This window comes from Macrotis lagotis, chromosome 2, assembly GCF_037893015.1.
Source record: "Macrotis lagotis isolate mMagLag1 chromosome 2, bilby.v1.9.chrom.fasta, whole genome shotgun sequence".
NCBI lineage: Eukaryota > Metazoa > Chordata > Mammalia > Peramelemorphia > Peramelidae > Macrotis > Macrotis lagotis.
In genome coordinates, this window is record NC_133659.1 from 193,990,061 (window position 1) to 194,010,325 (window position 20,265).

At 37.8% G+C, this 20,265-nt stretch overlaps 1 protein-coding gene across 5 annotated transcripts in view; it reads right to left on the reverse strand.

Moving 5' to 3' along the window:
• SPOP (speckle type BTB/POZ protein) overlaps positions 1-19,367 on the reverse strand; it is a 75,640-nt gene extending 56,273 nt beyond the window's left edge. The window contains exons 1-3 of one of the 5 annotated variants that reach the window (XM_074224224.1): positions 19,191-19,367; positions 16,875-17,022; positions 4,772-4,881 (exon numbers count right to left, since the gene is read on the reverse strand). The gene's annotated coding sequence lies outside the window, so the exon portion shown is untranslated. The other 4 variants (XM_074224225.1, XM_074224223.1, XM_074224227.1 and 1 more) reach the window with 4 other exon arrangements.
• Positions 19,368-20,265: the final 898 nt, after the last annotated feature.

The following is a 20,265-nucleotide window of genomic DNA, read 5'->3' on the forward strand; positions in this document are numbered from 1 at the left end:
CACACGTAGGTGCTTAATAAATGAATATAATGATGAATTAGGATTGATCTAAGTGAGAGGTGAGAGCAAATTAGGGTTTCACCTGTCAAGGTTTTGCCTGGCTGACTCTTACTACTCCCCTTCACATATATTTACATTCCAATCAAAGTGGATTAATTTGGTTTCTCATTCCTGTCCTTTCTCCAATTTCCACATTGCCAGGGGCAGGAAGAGACCTTGGGTCTAAATCATTTATTTCTGTGACTGTAGAAATTATCAGTTTTAGCTCCAAGATTTAGTAGAGAAATAATTTCTAACACCAAGCATCAAGAACCAAAACAGAAGAGATTAATAGGAGCACTTTAAAAGAAAACACCCTTACCAGGCAGACATATGATCCTGGTAAGTGACCCTTTAAGATGGAATGCAATTCAAATAAAAAATTCAACAGTCTTCCAATTCTGGCAAATTCTGCCTAATGGATTCCAGGAAGAAGAAAAAAGACACTTATTAGACTGAATTTAACAGATCAAAGCCTAACCTAGAAACAAAACTCTAAAGCATCAGTGACAAATACTACAGTCACATAACTAAAGAGGTAAGCAAATCATTTCAGTTACAATGAGATAATTTAAGTTCTTGAAAACTCACACTGTTCTCTAAATGTTTGTTGCTCTGCTTCTTAAACTTGAGCATCACACATTCTTGAACCGATGCAGTGGAACAGAAAAATATTAGAAAAAAAATTACTTAAAATCTAATCTAATAAATCCAGACAGTCAATTTAACAATTCACTTGCTCTTTGTGATCAAGAGCAAACTGAAAGGTTGTTTGGTTGGGTTGCTAAGTTAAGGGCCAAACTACTTCTATGACATAAAAGAGAACAATAACTTATGATTGGCTGAAGACAGTCTTGTGTTCAAGAACTATATATTCATTGGCTATCCAGGTACCACCCAAACTCATTATTTTTTTTATTGTTAACCAATAAGATTACATATGCAAATAATGCCTTCATAACTGGCTTCCCAACTGTCAAAACTTAAGTCACTAAACTGAAAACTGAAAGTTTTGACTTGTATCTCTAATGTCTACCATTCATGGATGACTTTCATAATGTATCTGTAAAATGTGGGGCTATGTGAGGTGAACTCTAAGCTCATTTCCATCTTTGAATTTATAATCCGTTGACAATAAATTTATTTTAATATAAAATTTATTGGACTCTACATTTTGGTTTCATTTTATACTGAAGATAATGCTTTTATAATTCTAGTATTAAAAACTTATTCATTCCAATTCTTTTCTCTAAAAACTAGTGGCAGAGGACTCATGAAAAGATTAGATGGGAGTATTTACTGTTTTATTGATCAAAAAAAATCAAGTATCAAAGCAGAAGAATACTTTTCCATAGATTAAGGTATTTTTTATTTAGTTGATATATAATTCCCCTGATCTTATCTACCTCCTTTGTATGTTGTGTTGATTTGTACTTTTCTTATTAGTACTTTGGAGCATTCTTTCATGTGGTTGTTAATAGTTTGCAATTCTTTTGAAAATGGTCCATATCCTTTGATTACTTATCTACTAGAAAATGGCATTTGGGGTATTTGTATGTATTTATATAGAAAAACAGTCACATACACACATATATACACAGACATACACATATGTTAATTACTTATATATTGGAGAAACTAAATTACAATCAAAGAAATTTGATCAAAGATTTTTTTTCTCATTCAGCCATTTCCCTTCTTATGCTGGGTGTGTTAATTTTATTTATACAGATTTCATGTAATTTAAGTCAAATAGTTCATCTTTTGTAATTACCCTCTGTCCTTTGGTTAAGAATATATCTCTTACCCAAAGTTATGAGAAATATATTATTTACTCCTCTAATTTTTTATGGCATGATCTTTATTAATAAGCTTAATATATTTATTTAGAATGTATTGTACATTATGGTAAAAAGTGTTGGTCCAAATCTAATTTATGCCAGACTGCTCTCCAGTTTTCCCAGCAGTTTCCTTGTTTATTGAACACTGGGTTATTGAGTTTCATTGTTTCTGATTCTCCCTTATTCAGTTTGTTCCACTGATCTACCTCTCTTTTTTTAACCAATATCAAATGGTTTTAATGACTACTGCTTTATAATATAATAGTCTAGAAGAGCTAATCACCCTTCACTAATATCTCTTTTCCATCATTTCCCTTGATAATACATATTTTCTGTTTTTCCAAATGAATTTTGATGTTCTTTAATCATACTCTATAAAGTATTCTTAGATAATTTGATTGGTATAACATTAAAAGTGCAAATTAACTGCGGTAGTACTGTAATTTTTTTATACTAGGACAAGATATTCATGAGCACTGTATATGCAAGCCAACTATTTAAGTAGCTCTTTATTTCTTAAAGGAGAATAACATATTTGAATCTACACAATTATCTTGTGTGAGCTTTAGTAGATTGATTCTCAGATGCTTTATGCATTTTGTAGTTATTTGAAATGGAATTTCCCTTTCTATTACTGTCTCTTGAATTTTGTTATTACTATATGGATATGCAGATGATTTTTAAGGGTTTATATTCTGAGGCCTGCAGCTTTGCTGATTTCACCTTACTCATTTGCTCCGCTAATTTGATTTTCTTGCTTTATTCTTTTTTTATCATATTGGCTAAAAGTGTATTTTGTCTTTTTAAAAGAACATGTTTAGGGGTGGCTAGGTTGCGTAGTGGATAAAGCACCAGCCTTGGAGTACCTGGGTTCAAATCCAGTCTCAGACACTTAATAATTACCTAGCTGTGTGGCCTTGGGCAAGCCACTTAACCCCATTGCCTTGCAAAAAAACTAAAAAAAAAAAAAAAATTAGGATTCCTGCCTATCTTTCTCTATAGACACAATATTATGTCTCCTTGGTTATCTTAGCTTAATCTCTTTTAAAGCAAGTCTATTCTCACTGGCTCTCTTCCCCTCATATTTAACTTTACTCCTTTCCCCATTTGTTACACCTTTTCCTAGTTTTGGAGTTTTGCTTATTAAATTCTTTTTCTTCTTGCTCTTAACCAGTTATTGAATTCTTTCCCCCTTTCCCCCCCTCTCAGTTAAGTAGTAAAATAAAACTCACTTTCTTCACTTTCCCTTCAACTTGCTTTAAGTTTAACATTTTATTTTTTTTGTCCATCATTCTCTTATCTTCCCTTTCTTTCATAATCCCTATCTTTATTTAGTCCTTCTTAAGTCTTTATACTATTTGTGAAATTAAAGCTTTTCAAGTACTCATTTGGGGTTCCTTTTTCTAAATCATTTTTTGTTATTGGTCTTGTAGATATTGTCCCCCTACACCCCTATTTTCTGTGTATCTCACCCTTAGAAATTCTAAGTTCTGCTGCTATTAGACACATATCCCCCCCATGACAGGAATTTTCCTACTTTCTTGATTGTGCAGTTCATTATTGACCACTGATCTCCTCTTGGCCATCCCTCCCCACCAAATTTGCCCCAAAATTTCCTTCATGCTTGCATTCCCTCCTTCTCTTCTAAGTATCAACTACCCCTGGAGTTTTGATTCTTCTTCTAAAACAGGATGAGTGATCTCTCTAGGCAGCAAATCTCTGCAGACTATGCCTATTGTAAGGTCCTGAATTCTCTTTATAGAACTTAACTCTTCTCCATAGAAGCATTCAGCAATGGTACTTCCCTCCCTACCACTGAAACAAGATTTGCTCCTTTTTTCAATCCTTGCTTCTTGGTCTCTTACCCATTCTCCTATAAACTCTCTTCTTTCTGAGGGATTACAGGAGATATTTTTCCTTAATTGTTAAATGTTTGCTTTGATTAGGGTCATCACATATTCCTCCACTAACTTCTTTCTTCATTCTCTCATTTTATGTACCCTCCCATGCTATAATTTAGTCCTGCAATAAATACTGGTTGACCTGTAGTGGAATGCCACATAGCCATATACACATGTCCTGCTAGAATCCTGTTTCTTAGTTCTCTGGTTGAGTTCTATTGTGGCAGAGTACTGACAAGCAGCTGCAATGGTTTTATCAGTCTGATACTTTGAATCTCTGAAGCAAGTGGAGAAAGATGGAAGAAGGGCAGGTTTAAAGCTGATTTCTGTTGCAAGCTTGCAATTTGATAGCAGCAGGAAAGGGGGTGCTCAGTGAGTAAGTACATTAGGGTTTATGGATCAATAGTTTTCTCTATTGTTAGCTCATCAGGTTTTTACCTCATTTGGGTTCTTAGCATCCAAGACAGCTGAAACTGCGTTATCTCTTGCATATAATTTCTATTTTAGAGAGGGCTGAGAAATCATGAGGATCAAAGAAAATATCTAGTCCTCCATCTTATTGGTCATGTGATTCTGAATGACTTAAGTCTCCCCAGCAACCTGATTCCCTACTTCTTTAATATTTCCCCTTTATAAGATTCTTATGGAGTCCCATTTCAGCTAAATTTTTAAATTATTAAAAAAAATTAATTAAAAATTATTAAAAATTTAGTACCATGGGACAAAATATAAGAATTAAATAAGAATAAGGAAATAAATCTATAAAATATGCCTTGCCTATGAAATATCACGTTTTATAGACATTAGAAGGAAGGAACCAAATTTGGCTCCCTACTTAATTCTCAGCTCTCACATTTTCTCAGATCCTTAAAAAAGATATATGGAGGATATTGTATCAAGCACCTGAAAGGTTAAAGTAGAAGATTTATATGTTATTTTACAGTATAATGAGTGTTCTTGAGCTATATAATTTAGAGAAAGAGTACTGACTTTGAAGTAGGAGGATCTGGGTTCAAGAGGATAGCTAGTTTCAAATCCTTCCACAAATATACTTGATAACTTCCAAGTTACTTAATCTCCATGGGCCTCAGTTTCCTCCTCTGTAAAACAAAGAGTTTGGATTAAATGGCTTCAGAGATTTCTTCTAATTTGATTCCTTGTAAAATCCATGATTCTATAAAAGGTTATATAAAACTTTTTTTTTTAGGTTTTTGCAAGGCAAATGGGGTTTAAATAGCTTGCCCAAGGCCACACAGCTAGGTTTATTAAGTGTCTGAGGCCACATTTGAACTCAGGTACTCCTGACTCCAGGGCCAGTGCTCTATCCACTGCCTCACCGAGCTGCCTCTTATGTAAAACTTTTACAAACAATGTTTTAAAGGTACTAAATGAGCTATCTAAAGTAGGTCTTAAACCAGGGTCCATGAATTTGGTTTTTTTAAATATTTTCATAATTATTTCCAATATAATTGGTTTCCTTGTAATTATATATATATATATATATATATATATATATATATGGTTTTATTCATCTAAAAACATTTAAAGAAGTGCTCATTAGGCTTCACTAGACAGCTAAAAAGATTAATGACACACAAAAAGTTTAAGAATGTCTGATTTAAAGGGACCCTAATGTAAACCTTTAAAGTGAAGTAAAAAAAAATCACTGCAACTAAAATTTTTTTTTAATATATTTGTTTGAAGTAAGGCATAATGATAAATCTGTGATATAATATGGGTCTTTATTTCATAAATACATTGAGGGCAAGAATCTATCCATAATTATAACCATATTACATAAAATTATACTCTATTTTAGTTCAGTTCCCAAGACAAGCATTAAAATTATTTCACTATAATAGTGCTATACCCTATTCTAAGTAAATCTGATATACTAGATAATCTGAATTTATAAGCACAAAAATTAATAAACTATCATTTGTATTTTTTAAAATTCTTTTAAAAAATTAATTCCCTTTCATCTAATTGCCAAATATCTTAAGTTTCTTCCATTTCCTTATCTCCAATTCACCTAAATGTTATATAGTAAAATCATTCTCTTTATGCTGAAATATTCAAGAATTTTTTCTTTATGTTAGCACGTTCTGATTTCTTTCCTTTTCAAATTTTCAAGATATTACTTTCCTAATTCTCTCCTACTATCCTTATCACTTCTTCAGTTATTTTCTCTAATTCTTCTTCTTTCTCTAGCCCCTGAAATGTGAGCACATTCTAAGGTTCAGTCCTCATTCATCTTTTCATCTCTTTATGTATTTGCTAAAGGATCTCATGCACTCTCCAATTCCAACTTTCACCTTTAGACAGACAGTTCAAATCTACAAGAAAATGTCCTGATCTTTCTTCCTAACTTCTAATTCAACATCTAGAATTACCTGCTAGAATAGATATTCACCTGCATGTGCCAACATCCCTCAGACTTATGATGCTGAAAACTAACTCATGATCCTTATTTCACAAAAGAACAAAAACAAAAACTTCCTCTTCTGACATATTAATTTTTGTGAATGACATCAATGTAATTAGTCATCTTGAGAACTATCTTTAATTATTGTATCTTTGTCACCTCTATTTGATCAGTCTCCAAAAGTCAAATTTATTTCTAACAATTTTAGAATGTGTCCTTTTCATTTCCTCTGCCACTACCCTGAGAGCCATAATAAAACCCACAGATTATTCAGTAGTTTTTAACTAGTATCCATGATTGTAATACGTTCTATATGCTACTATAAATAAAATATTATTTTCAGCAAGATTTAATCCTGATTGCCTCATATCCTGGGCCATCTCCAGTTATCCTGATTCATATCTGGCCACTGATTCCAGAAGAGAAAGTGAGGCTGCTGACTAAGCACAGAACCCCCTCACTCCAATTCAATTTACTTGTTTGTCATGGCATCACCTCCCTGATGTCATGATCTTCTTTGAGAACAAAGGACAAACAACAATATTTTCAATATCATTCCCCTTAAACTTTTAAGGACTAATCAAAGACTCTCCTCTCCTTTTCCTTTACTTTCCAAACTCTTTGACTTCACATTCAAAAAGCATCCACAAACTAGCTCCAAGATATCTTTGCAATTTTATTTTCCATTTTGCTCTTGTAAGAACTTTCTACACCAACAGACAAAAAGATTACCCATTCATTGTTCCTCAACAAAAGTCTGGCACATTCCTGCTTCTTTATTTCTCATTTCTGTCATTCCCTATAACCACCTTCTCTTTGTTTCCCTCCACTGCTCTTCCCTGAATGTGACATATCTTTCAAGGTTCCCCCCAAGTTCCATTTTTTTCCAAGAAGCCTTCTTTAACCATGCTAACTTGGGGGCGGAGCCAAGATGGCTACAAGAAGGGATCAGGTCTTAGGAGCTCTCTGATAAAACTCATCAGCTAAGGACTCTAAACTTTCGAGAGACAGAACCCACAAAGGGACCCAGTGAAGCAGTTCTCCTACTCAAGGTAACCTGGAAAGGAGCAGAAAGGCTCTGCTCCCCGGGATTGGAGAGGTGGCCTGCCAGAGGGGTGGCCGGCCAGAGCCAAAGAACTTCAGCCTCCTGGAGGCAGCCCCAGGGCGCTAGGAGCCTCGGCTCACAGCAGCGGGGGAGTCTCCTGAGCTGCACCCCGGGGAGCATCAGGCACAAAGTGGGGGAACAGCTGGGGACCTCTGCTAGAGGGAGCACGTGAAGCCCAACCCTCAGGGCACACAGGGAGCAGCTTGGTCTTTCTGCAGCCCAGAAGCAGGTGGAGCTGGTAAGAAGGAGGCTCCAGGGCATGAGCCCATTGAGCTGAGGGAGGGGAGTGAAGAGAAACTTCGAGCTCCTCTGCCCCTGGAACAGGACTCTGGGGCTCTGACCACATTCAGATCCTGATCGCAGTCTAGGCCCCCCCCACCTCAGCCCTGTGGCAGAGGGGGGAGCATATGGTCATTCACAGACCAGGAGGGAGGACAGAGCCTCACACACTGAGACCCTTGTGGGAGTGTCCCAAAAGCTCAGGAAGCACCCCAAACCAGGCCCAGGCTGGGAAAATGAGCAAGCAGAGAAACAAAAAGAAGACTATTGAGAAATATTTTGTAAATGAGCCCAAGAAGGATCAAAATACTCGGTCTAAAGATGAGGAAGCACAAGCTCCTGCATCTAAAGACTCCAAGAAAAACAGAAATTGGGCTCAGGATATGATAGAGCTCAAAAAAGACTTTGAAAATCAAATGAGGGAGTTGGAAGAAAAACTGGGAAAAGAAAGGAGAGAGATGCAGGAAAAACATGAAAATGAAGTCAGCAGCTTAGTCAAGGAAATCCAAAAAAAAATGCTTAAGAAAATAGCATGCTAAAAACCAGCTTAGGTCAAATGGATAAAACAGTTCAAAAAGTTATTGAGGAGAAGAATGATTTAAAAAGCAAAATTGGCCAGATGGAAAAAGAGATAAGAAAACTCTCTAAGGAGAACAAATCCTTCAGACAAAGAATAGAATTCAGGGAGATTGATGAATTTACCAGAAATCAGGAATCAATACTTCAAAACCAAAAAAATGAAAAATTAGAAGAAAATGTGAAATATCTCATTGAAAAAACAACTGATACGGAAAACAGACTTAGGAAAGATAATTTAAAAATTATTGGAATACCTGAAAGTCATGATCAGGAAAAGAGCCTTGACATCATTTTCAAAGAATTACTACAGGAAAATTGCCCTGATATTCTAGAAGAAGAGGGCAAAATAGAAATAGAGAGAATCCACCAATCCCCCCAAGAAAGAGATCCCAAAAAACCAACCCCTAGGAATATTCTAGCCAAGTTCCAGAACTCCCAAGTCAAAGAGAAAATATTACAAGCAGCCAGAAGGACACAGTTCAAATATCGTGGAGCTGCAGTCAGGATCACACAGGACTTAGCAGCAGCTACATTGGAAGCTCATAGGGCTTGGAATACCATATACTGGAAAGCAAGAGAGCTTAGAATGCAGCCAAGAATGAACTACCCAGCAAGGCTGAATGTCCTCTTCCAGGGAAAAAGATGGACTTTCAATGAACCAGGGAAATTTCAAAGGTTCCTTTTGGAATGGCCAGAGCTGAACAGAAGGTTTGATCTTCAGATACAGGACTCAAGTGAAGCATGGAAATTGGAGGAGAGGGGGGAAATATGAGGGACTTAATGAGGATGAACTGCATGTATTCCTGCATAATAAAATGACACTGATAATACTCATATGAACTTTCTCAGTTAATAGAGCAGGTAGAGAGAGCTTTTATAGTTGAAGCACAGGAGAAAGCTGAATTTGAAGATAAAATATGGTGTAAAAATGGAGTCAATAGAAAAAAAAGGGAGATGGAATGGGAGAAAGAAAAAGGAGAGGGGGAATAGTCCAAGATATTTCACATAAGATTTTTTTTTATTACAATGAGCTATTGCAATGATATGGAAGGGGGGAGGCAAGGGGGAATGAGGGAACCTTTGCTCTCATCAGAGATGGCTAGGAGAGGAAACAGCATATATACTCAATGGGGTATAGACATCTGGAATAAGAAGTGGGGGGAGCAGGGGGAAGGGGTGGGGATGTGAATAAAGGAGGAGAGGATGGACCATGGGGGGAGAGTGGTCAGATATAACACATTTTCTTTCTTACTTCTTGCAAGGGGCTGAGATTGGAAGGCCTGCCCAGGACCATAGGGCCAGGTGGATTCTGGGCCTAAGGGGTGCTATGGGGGCTCAGGGCTTCTTGGCCCCAGGACCAGGGATCTGTCTGCTGAGCCACTCAGCGACGCTACAGCAGAGTCAGAGTGAAAGGAGAGAGAAAATAGAGTACATGGTAGTGGAGAAATAAGAAAGGAGGGAGTTGTGATCAGCAACGGCAACGGTGGAAAAATATGGAAATAACTTTTGTGATGGACTTATCATAAAGAATGGGATCCACCCATGACAGAGTTGTTGGTGTTGGAACAAAGACTCAAGCACATTTTTTGTTATTATTATTTGGGGGAGGGTGCAGGGCAAGTGGGGCTGGATGGCCTGCCTGGGGCCACATAGCGGGGTGATCTTTGGGTGTCTGGGGCTGGATTGGGACCCAGGTGCTCCTGGCTCAAGGGCCAATGCTCTGTCTGCCACCCAGCCACCCCTACTATCATTACTATTTTATTTTATTTTGGGTCTTTTGTTTTCTTTTTTTGGTTTTTGCAGGGCAGTGGGGATCAGGTGGTTTGCATGTCACAGGGCTGGGTGATTGTTGGGTTTACAAGGCTGGATATGGGCTCAGGTGCTCGTGGCTCCAGGGCTGATGCTTCGTCCATTGCGCCACCTGGCCATACCTACAATTATTACTATTATTTTTTTTATTTTAATTTTTTTCTCTCCCCTTTACTTTTTTCGCCCAAGCAAGTCTATCTATATTCATGGGGGAGGAGGGGTATTTTGTTTACTTGTAAACAAGAATATTTTATTAATGTAAAAAAACATTTGTACAAAATGAGAATAAAAAATAAATTAAAAAATAAAATAAATAAAAAATTAAGACATTAAAAAAATAAAATAAAATCCACTCAAAAAAAAACCATGCTAACTCACTGATCTTTTCCTTCTGAACTCATTCAAGTTCTTACATTCACTTGGCATTATCAGAAACTGACACATTGTTAATTACTCTTTTTTATGTGTATGTATTTTATTTCCCCCACTGGACTCTTAAGTTCCTTAAGAGTAAGGATCATATCTTACATTCTTTTTATTTTCAAAAATATAATAGAGTGCCCAGCATCTAGTAAGTACTTGATAAACTTCTATTCTCTAATCTACATCAGAGGTCCTTTAAATCTTGACTTTCCTCATACATTTAAAATTTGATTTACAAATACTATTAACATACTTTAAAAACATCTATTTTATGTACATTAAGAAATCTATACTATTACTAATAACATGAAAGGTAGATCATGGAAAATATTGAAGATTTGGTTGTTCTTAAGCACATTTCAATGTCAAAATTTGCTTCAATTTTTTAATGCTTTTATGCTACACTCATGAAATTATAATAATAGATATAAAGCTACAAGGGGATTCTTGGAGGTCATGTAGTCCAAGCCCTCATAATAAAAGTAAGAAAATTGAGAACCAGAGAGTTTGACTTGCCCCAAGGTCACACAGGTGGCTTTGACAGAGCTGGGTATTGAAACTAGGATCACTAGTTTCAAATGCAATATTCTTTCAATTCTACTTAAGTCAATAATTTTTTCTCCACATGGATGGCTTCCTAATAAGGGAAAAATGGATACTGGGTATTTAACTATTCAAGAAAAGCCCAACTACTTAATGTTTTTAAATTGATTTGCTTGTATAATATAAGTGAATTGTTGATCTACTGCTTCTAGCAAATATGCTCTTCTTGTAAGCATCTGTAAAATGTGACCAGCATTTTGCACATGATTGTTGATGATAATAATAGAGTTCTTATGTGAAGTTAAATAGGCTCCAAGAAATCTTTTCCTGTTTTTCTCCCCTCTTTGCAGAAGATAATTTGCTTGACGCTGGGAAGGATGTGCTCCCCCTGAGCCACTTCAGGTCTGCCATCAACATAGTATCTGCTAAAATAGATATCACTAAGTCACAAGAGTGAGATTGTCTGCCAAACTACCAAACTCTTCCACCTCTGGAGGAGTTGAAGATGAAAATTTCTGCCCAGAAGGGCCCCAATTTCAAACTTATATATAACTGCCCAGGATTTTTAAATTTGTATCTGCTGTGACTTAAATGAACATCTCATTAGTTTAATTTTATTAATGCAGGTGCCATCTTGCAATTACTATCCAACTACAGAGTCTGTAGATTGTTGAAAAACTAGAAGAACATAAATTTTGGAGTTTGAAGAATAATTTTAATTCCTAATGAGATATCCCACTTCATTAGTGTAAAACGTGTCCTTATTTAATAAGGATGACAGTGGTGATATTTAATATTTATATGCAATTATCCTGTGCCAGGCACTGTGATGTGATTTACAATTATTATCTTATTTGATCCTTACAATGACCCTGGGAGGGAGGTGCTAGTATTATCTCCATGAGGAAACAGGGAGACCAAGGTGAAATGACTTGTCCATGATTACCCAGCTAGGGAGTGTCTGAGGCCCAGTGTGCTCTTAGAGCTTCTTGACTCCTGATCTACATTTCTATGTTCTCCCTTAATCTACTAAAACCTTACTAAAAAAAAAAAATGTCAAAAACAAGAGCCCCTCTCCCCAGACAAAAGTATAAGAAAAAAGATTGTCCTACACTGCATTGGGTTTGGATGACTCTTAAAAGAGTCTGGTGGCTGAATATTTGTTGGGATTTTCAGAATCAAAAGAGCAGCTTGATTCCATAAGAAGTTTCTCATTCAAGGAATTAATTTGGGGATGGGGCCAATATCATATATTAGTACATTTTTTTACTGCAAATATTTATTTTCATTAAAATCTGATTACTCATTTAAGAGTAATCATGAGTATGTATACATGTGAATATACACACATAAATAGTTATCTTTGTCAAATTCATAAGATGAAAATTTAATACAACTGGTTAGGTTTTCGTTTGAATTTAGTGGGGGTTTTTTTGTTTTTAGGTTTTTGCAAGGCAAATGGGGTTAAGTGGCTTGCCCAAGGCCACACAGCTAGGTAATTATTAAGTGTCTGAGACCAGATTTGAACCCAGGTACTCCTGACTCCAAGGCGGGTGCTTTATCCACTACACCACCTAGCCGCCCCTGAATTTAGTTTTCTTGTTGGATTTGAATAAAACACAAACAGCAACTAAAATGGAATATGCTACAGCCAGAATAAAAAGAATAAACTGATTTCTACATTATTCTACATATGAGATGTTATCCTTATCAAAAGCATAGTTCTGCATGGCTAAGTTAATATCCTAGCCACTTCTAAAGACCAAGGAATGAATATCACATAGATTCCAAATTAAGTAATGGCAGACATATATTCACTAAAAACCACATAAGTAGCTCAAGGTTTGCATGAAATGCCTCATGTTCTTCCTTGAAACAATTAGTATAATTAAAATTATGCCAGCAAAAAACAACTAATACCCTTTTAAAGCATCAGCTAAGAGAATAGCAGGTTGCAAAGTCAGGTAAGAGTTAATATTTGAATGCTTAATTCCCACTATGAGGTTAGCATTTAACTTAACCCAACCTTCCCAAGGCTGTTCTACCAACTCCAAACTGGGCCACTCCTGCCAGTTTTATTTAAATATTTGTCCTAGAAGAATGAAGGTCTAAAGCTTTCCTTAAAGATTCTTGTGTTTTGGAATTGTTTTCCTGTACTGAGAACTTTTTTTAAAAAAGAAGAAAAGGAGGATAGAGAAATAGTCAGAATAATCTCTCAACTTTTTTATCAATTACTTCATTAATCCAATCTTATTTATTAAACATAAAGAATTCCTATAATATTTCCTCTTGCCCTCTAAAACAAAGAAGAAAGCTTAAGGATAAATGAAAATATATGGAATTTAATATGGGACTAATATTGTTATAAAACCAGTATATAAAGAACCTTAGAAAGCCCAGAAGTAAAACAATGAAATGGCCAAGTAAGCAAATATGAGTCACAAACATATACAGTAAAAATCTGTAATGATACAGTTCATTATCATGTAGACATGTCTGATCTCAGATTAAGTCAGAGAAACCACCCAAAGTATAACTACTGTGCATACAAAAGCTATAAAAGAGATTAAGCCATGGTCCAGGACAATATTGTCCCCCCTAATACCAATACAAAGGAAGGCTCAGTTTTGCTTCTCTTCTACAGTGTGGTGAATTTTCAGAATACAACTTGGATGCACCAAAATTCTCTGAGTTCACATAGTATGTACTAGAAAATGGTAGCATTCAGCACTGTTCCAAACACCTGATCAGGTAAAATATACATGACAGCTTATGGTCTAAATATAGTAATTCCCAATTAAGAACAATTTCAAGTTCATTCTTCTTTCATTAGAAAAATCTACTATTGGTATTAAAAAAAAATTGTCAGCACGGTCTTACATAACATTCTAGTTGTGTAGAGAGAGAGAAAAAAGAAAGAGATGGAAATATAGAAACACACACACACACACACACACACACACACAAACACACAGAGCTGTTCTTACAAAGACCCAAAAAAACCTAAACCACTTTCCCCAAAAGCTTCCAAACACACTATATATCTTTAAATTTCATCATGAGTACCTTTCCACTCAAAAACACCACTGTTACTTTCTAAAAGACTGGCAAGACTTCCCTGCCATTTCTGAATTAAAACTGAAAGAATTAAAAAGGAAGGAGGCGGGGCAGCTAGGTGGCGCAGTGGATAGAGCACCGGCCCTGGAGTAAGGAGTACCTGAGTTCAAATCCGACCTCAGACACATAATAATTACCTAGCTGTGTGGCCTTGGGCAAGACACTTACCCCCACTGCCTTGCAAACACCAAAAAAAATAAAAAGGAAGGAGGAAGGAAAGAGATGAGAAAAGGGTGTCTAAAAGGGGAAGGAAGCAAAATAATACTTTCCTTAAGATGTTGCCTTTATTTCAAGAGTCATACAGAGAATCTGAGCTTTATAGTCCAAACCATCAGTTGAACTGCACAAAAATATGTTTAACACTTAACAGAAACATGAGCCAAGATTAATTTTAATATTTGTAATCTCATTCCTCAAATAAGAATGAAAACGATTCAAAGGTCCATCAGATTTATAGCCTCAATATAAAGTTTTAAACCTTGATTTTTTCAGTTTACACTGCTAGCCTGAAAAGACTATTCATCATTACCACCCTGAGCAAAATTTTTCACTATAGGCTTATTTAGTTCCAAAAGGAGTCATACTGAATTTTTTATATAAAGGGAAATAGAAAAAAACTGATATATCTTTTTTTTTAAGTTTTTGCAAGGCAAATGGGGTTAAGTGACTTACCCAAAGCCACACAGCTAGGTAATTTTAAGTGTCTGAGGCCGGATTTGAACTCAGGTACTCCTGACCCCAGGACTGCTGCTCTATCCACTGCTCTTAGCCGCCCCCGTATCTTTTAATAACATCCTTTAAAAGGCATCAGTTGCCTTTGACAACATTGCCCACTCTTTTCCTTCTTGAAACATTCTCTTTAATCAGTCTGAGAGTAACACTAAACTCTCTTGATACTATTCCTAAAAATTCTTTTCCTGTTTGCATCTGTGATTATTTTTGTGCTTGAGTTTGATTGCTGACCCAAAGCTCAGTCCTTGATCTCCTGTTTTTCTCAAGGACAGTTCATTCACTTTTTTTTTAGATTTTTTTTTCCCAAGGCAAATGGGGTTAAGTGGCTTGCCCAAGGCCACACAGCTAGGTAATTATTAAGTGTCTGAGGCAGGATTTGAACTCAGGTACTCCTGACTCCAGGGCCGGTGCTCTATCCACTGGGCCACCTAGCCGCCCTCATTCACTTTTAAATTCAAACATCATCAATATACTGAGGACTACCAGATCATTTCCAATCCTGACTACTTACTTGTCTTCAGCTAGCTATTTGAATATTCTAATTTAATCTGAAACCTAATATGTAGAAACATTTATAATCTCTCTCAAAACACTACCTTTTGGATACTTTTCAGTTATTGTCTAGTCTTAATGTTCTAAACTCAAAACTCTGAAGTCATTTTAATGCAACTTCTCATTTGCCACCATATTCAAACATTTCTCTCTTTAAAAATGCCTTCAGGGTGGCTAGGTGGCGCAGTGGATAGAGCACCGGCCCTGGAGTCAGGAGTACCTGGGTTCAAATCCGGTCTCAGACACTTAATAATTACCTAGCTGTGTGGCCTTGGGCAAGCCACTTAACCCCATTTGCCTTGCAAAAACCTAAAAAAAAAAATGCCTTCATATCCATGATGAAAGATGCCATCCACCTCCAGAGATAGAACTGATTGGTGAACTCATTGCAAAATGAAGCATATTTCTTTTATTTTCATTTTATTTATGGAGTTTTTTTTACAACATGACTAATATGGAAATGTTTTGCATATCTTCACCTATATAATAAATATCAAATTGCCTTCTCAAAGAAGGGGGAGGGGCTGGAAGATAGTTAAAGAATTTGTTCTTAATATCTCATTCCAAGATTTTTTCCCACTAGTTGATCTTGTTGCTTTAAGTCTCTCTCTTGCTCAATCTGTCTATTCCAATTTATCTTCTTTCAAGAACAATCATCACAAAACAATCAAAATGAATACTGTGAAATTGTAAAGAACAATCTTAGCCCCAAAGAAAAGACATGAGCAAAAATACTTTTTCATACCCATGCAAAAGGGGTATGGGTGGGAATATGAAAGGGGTGTTCAGAGGTATGGAATATTGAATATAATGTTATATTCTGTTAGTGTATTGATTGGCTTTGTCAATTTTTTTCTTCTTTCTCTTATTTAAAAAAATTGTCTAACTTAAGGAGTAGCTTGGGGGGGTGAGCGGAGAAGGAAGCATTCAAGGGGGAATCATAATGTAAAAACAAAAAAGATCAAAAAAGCCTATTTTTAAAAAGAATATATTTATCAAAAGTCATTTTCATTAAGTCATCCAATAACTCAAAGCTAAAGGAATCCCACTTTACCCACAATATTAAATCTCAATTTCTCAGTCAAAAATCTCCAAAAACTACTCTTCCCATACCTCTCAATCACTTCCTATAGCCAACCCCCCCACATGACAAACTTCCCTATTTTTGCTCCTGTAACCTCCTAATACCTATCTCCATACTCTTTACATCAACTTAAATTCATCACCTCCTTCAAAACTAGAACTTAATTCACTTTATTCAGGAAGCTCTCAGAGTCTATTATTTTGCCTGTTGCTTTGTAATTGTTCTCATTGCTGCACCAAAATTCAATATGTCTGTCTCATATAAGCAGACTCTAAGCTTCTTAAAGGCAAAGATTTATATCAGTTTTTTCTACTGTGTCCTGACACAACATTTGGAACAGTATTCTCCACACAAATAGTTAATAAATGTTATTAACCAGTCTAAGTTTTCCATAAAATGATTACAAATCTGTATATCCGAAAATTATTATAAACATTAGTCTTACAAGAATTCACATGGAGGAACCACAGTGTAGATGTTATATTGCAGAACTGGAATTCAGGGCATCTGTAATGTCTTTCCAACTCTGTCAAAGACTTGTTCTGTGATCCAGGGAAGATAACTTTATCTCTTTTTGCTTCAGTCTCCCCCATCTGCAAAGCAATGATAATATTTATCTACAAATCCAAAGTACCATGAATTTTACCAATTTTAGTAACATTAGCTAAAACAGGCTACACAAAGCACTTGGAAAATTGAAATAAAAAATTTCATATTTTTACGTATAGTTATATATACGTGTGTGTGTGTGTATGTGTGTGTATAATCAACTTAAAGGAGCAAGCATGTGAAAAATTCTGCAAAGGAGAATGGTCATTTAATACCTCTCCATTGAGGTTCAGATCTATCTTTTCCATTTAAAGTTTTTAACCATTACCTGATGTAAATCTGTAGAAGATTGACATCAAATATCATCTAATCTTATTCAGACCTCTAGAAGAATCATTTAAAGGGAAGCAAATTTCTGATACCATCCTTTCCTACGCTATCAAAATATCACAAAGTAAAACCCTGTGTCTATATATGGAGAGGTGCTTTTCCCAAATTTTTTCCCATGAATGATGGAATGCTTGCCACTACCAGGTGATGTTTCTACCAAGCGGCCCTCAGTTTTTCTCTATGACTTTACCTTTCAGTTCTAACTGTAACCATGGGGATGGGTAACAGTGCTAAAGGAAGGTCAACTATGCAAAGAGTAGAGAAGGTTACACAGAAAAGTTAGAAAACAATAAGTCAACGCTCAAGGATATGATATTAGAATTTCAGTGTCTAGAATAGGGTAAAAGGTCTCTCTACTACCTTCAATTGAATCGTAAAGAAATGAATAGGAGAAGGCAGGAGGCAAAATATACAGGGGATTGAAAGTATGGCTAAAGGTTAACTCTGATGAGAGAAAAGTTAACATGGATAACTGAAATCCACCAAGAATGCCCTGTCTCCTCTTTCAGTTATTTCAGTCAAGTGTTCCACTCTCTACTTTCACAGATCTTTTTACTGTAACTACTAAAAAGTGATCACTGACCAGTTTAAGTTTCATCTACTTTACCTCTCACTGTTCAACTCTACTTTGTGGTTAATGGAAAAAACAGTCATAGCCAAGCAGAAAGGAAAAGGGGGTTTTAATGATTCCTTAACAGGAGAAATAGGCCACTGAGATTTAACTATTTTAATCTCTAGTCTACAAGTGGAAAAACATTTTCCCAATTTAAAAATGAAACTGAAACAAAAGACTTTGAATGAATAATCTAATTGCTACATCATTTCATGTTTATTAAGCATCAACAATATACTATTAAAAGGGAAGTCTTATGTGGAGATTCTGTTATGGATAGGCACACAAAACAGCTCAGATGGCCTGACTCAGACTTCCCGTTCTAACCATTACGCCACACTTTGTGTAGAGACAGAAAAGAAAGCACTTTATGTCAGGGGAAAACCTATTTCATAGTGTCATGATTTATAACATCTGCCTTCATTCCCAGAGGAGACAGGTTGGCCTGGCCCCCTTCTGTAACTGGTCAACCTAGAGTTGCATCCAATGGTATTTACTGAACGTTGGCAAGGGTCAAAGTAATGACTTCAAAAGGTGTAGCATTTTGTTGGTGGGGAGGTGACATTACCATCAGTAACTGCAATGGCAGGTAAGTCCAGGTGGTGGAGAAGACTTGGCCCCTAGAATTGGTGCTTGTGTAACCCCGGAGGCCTCCTCCGCAGCACCAGTGGAGAACTAATGCTTTGTCCCTTCACCACCTCAAGCAACCCAACTTCTCTTCTCTGGATAGCACGAGCAGCTCACTATCTGGCAGCAAGCAGGTTGAGCCACGGTCTGGCTACGTGGGGTAAAGGGGATCTTTATCCAGCAGGTCCCCGCAGCACGGTGCTGCGCATGCGTCCCTGAGACAGCGAAGGAACACATACCCCGCCTTGGTAGCGCTCGCGCATGCGTATAGCCTTCTCCCCTCGCCTCCGGCGACAGCTCACTATTTGGCATGGGGGGGATGGGGCAAAGGGAGTGAATGGGAGAAGGGGACGGAGAAGAGGGAGGGCCCGGAGTCCGGGAATTCAGTGCCAGAGTGGAGGCAAGGAACGGATGGCTGAGGAGGCGCCAGATTCACGCCATCGTCCGAAGTGGGGCAGAGAAGGAAGGGTGTGTGTGTGTGTGAGAGAGAGAGAGAGTCTTGGGGGGGGGTTCTGGACAGCCCCTCAGGAAGGCGCCCCCCCTCCGACTGGACAGCCCCCTCTCTCTCCTCCCCCCACTCACCTGAGAGCGGCCGCGACAGCTGCTGGTCCCCGTCCCCGTGCGCTCACCTCATACTGTCCGCAACATCCGGGACCTGCCGGGCGGACACACATACAAACACGCAGAGCGCGCACACTCACACTCACACACACACACACATACACACAGGCGGACAAACACCGGCCCGGCGTCACGACGTCATGGCGTCAGCCCAGGGAGCGTGTGCCCGCCCCGCCCCGCCCGCCCCGCCCCGCGGGGCCCCTCCCGCCCGACGCCTGCCTGGGCCCGGCCTCGGTGCGCCTGTGCCCCGAGACCTTTGACCCGCAGCCCGAGAGCAGAAGGTGGAGGCCGGCGGACGGAAGAGGCGGGCCCTAGCGAGGGGGTCGCGTGGAGGGCGGGTTGGGGGGCGAAGGCTTGAGGTGCCAGGGCCGGGCCAAATCCCAACTCTTAAAAATGCAGCCCAGAAACGCGTCCCGGAACTCTCCTGCTCCAGATAGTGGTATTGGAACGGTGTGAAGTTTTACACGAAGAAGGAGCTATTTTAAGCCGCAGTTTTAAATTTGGAAGCATTTTCGGATCAGATGCCTAGTTTGGTAACTACCAAAGGCGAGTCTGGCTTCAGGACTGATCTGAAATGATCCGCTGCCACAGTAAAAGAGGGCTGCCCGGGCTTTCCACACTCACCAAGGGGATGGGCATCCTTGGAGGGGAATTTCGGGGAAACGAGGGCTTAGGACTACTCCAGAGCTGTAGGGGAAAAGTTACAGTCAGGAAAAGAAATAATTCTTTTTCAGTGATAATCAGTATGGAGCCCACTCTAAGCTCAGCTCCAGGCTCTGAAACAGTTACTAAGTTTGTAGCTAGCAATCAATCAATCCTCCACTCAGGAGCTTATCCATAACCTTCTCATAGACATCTGTTAGAAGCACAAAAATCCCATAAAGTAAGTCTATCAAAGCACAGAGCAGGATGAACAACAAAGGAAGTGGGGGTGGGGCCGGAAAGAGCTATTCTGCTGCCCATAAATGATAGGTTGCTGCTGCCTTCCCATCAAATTAACACAAGTAAAAATTCCGAGTATACCTTAGGCCTAAAC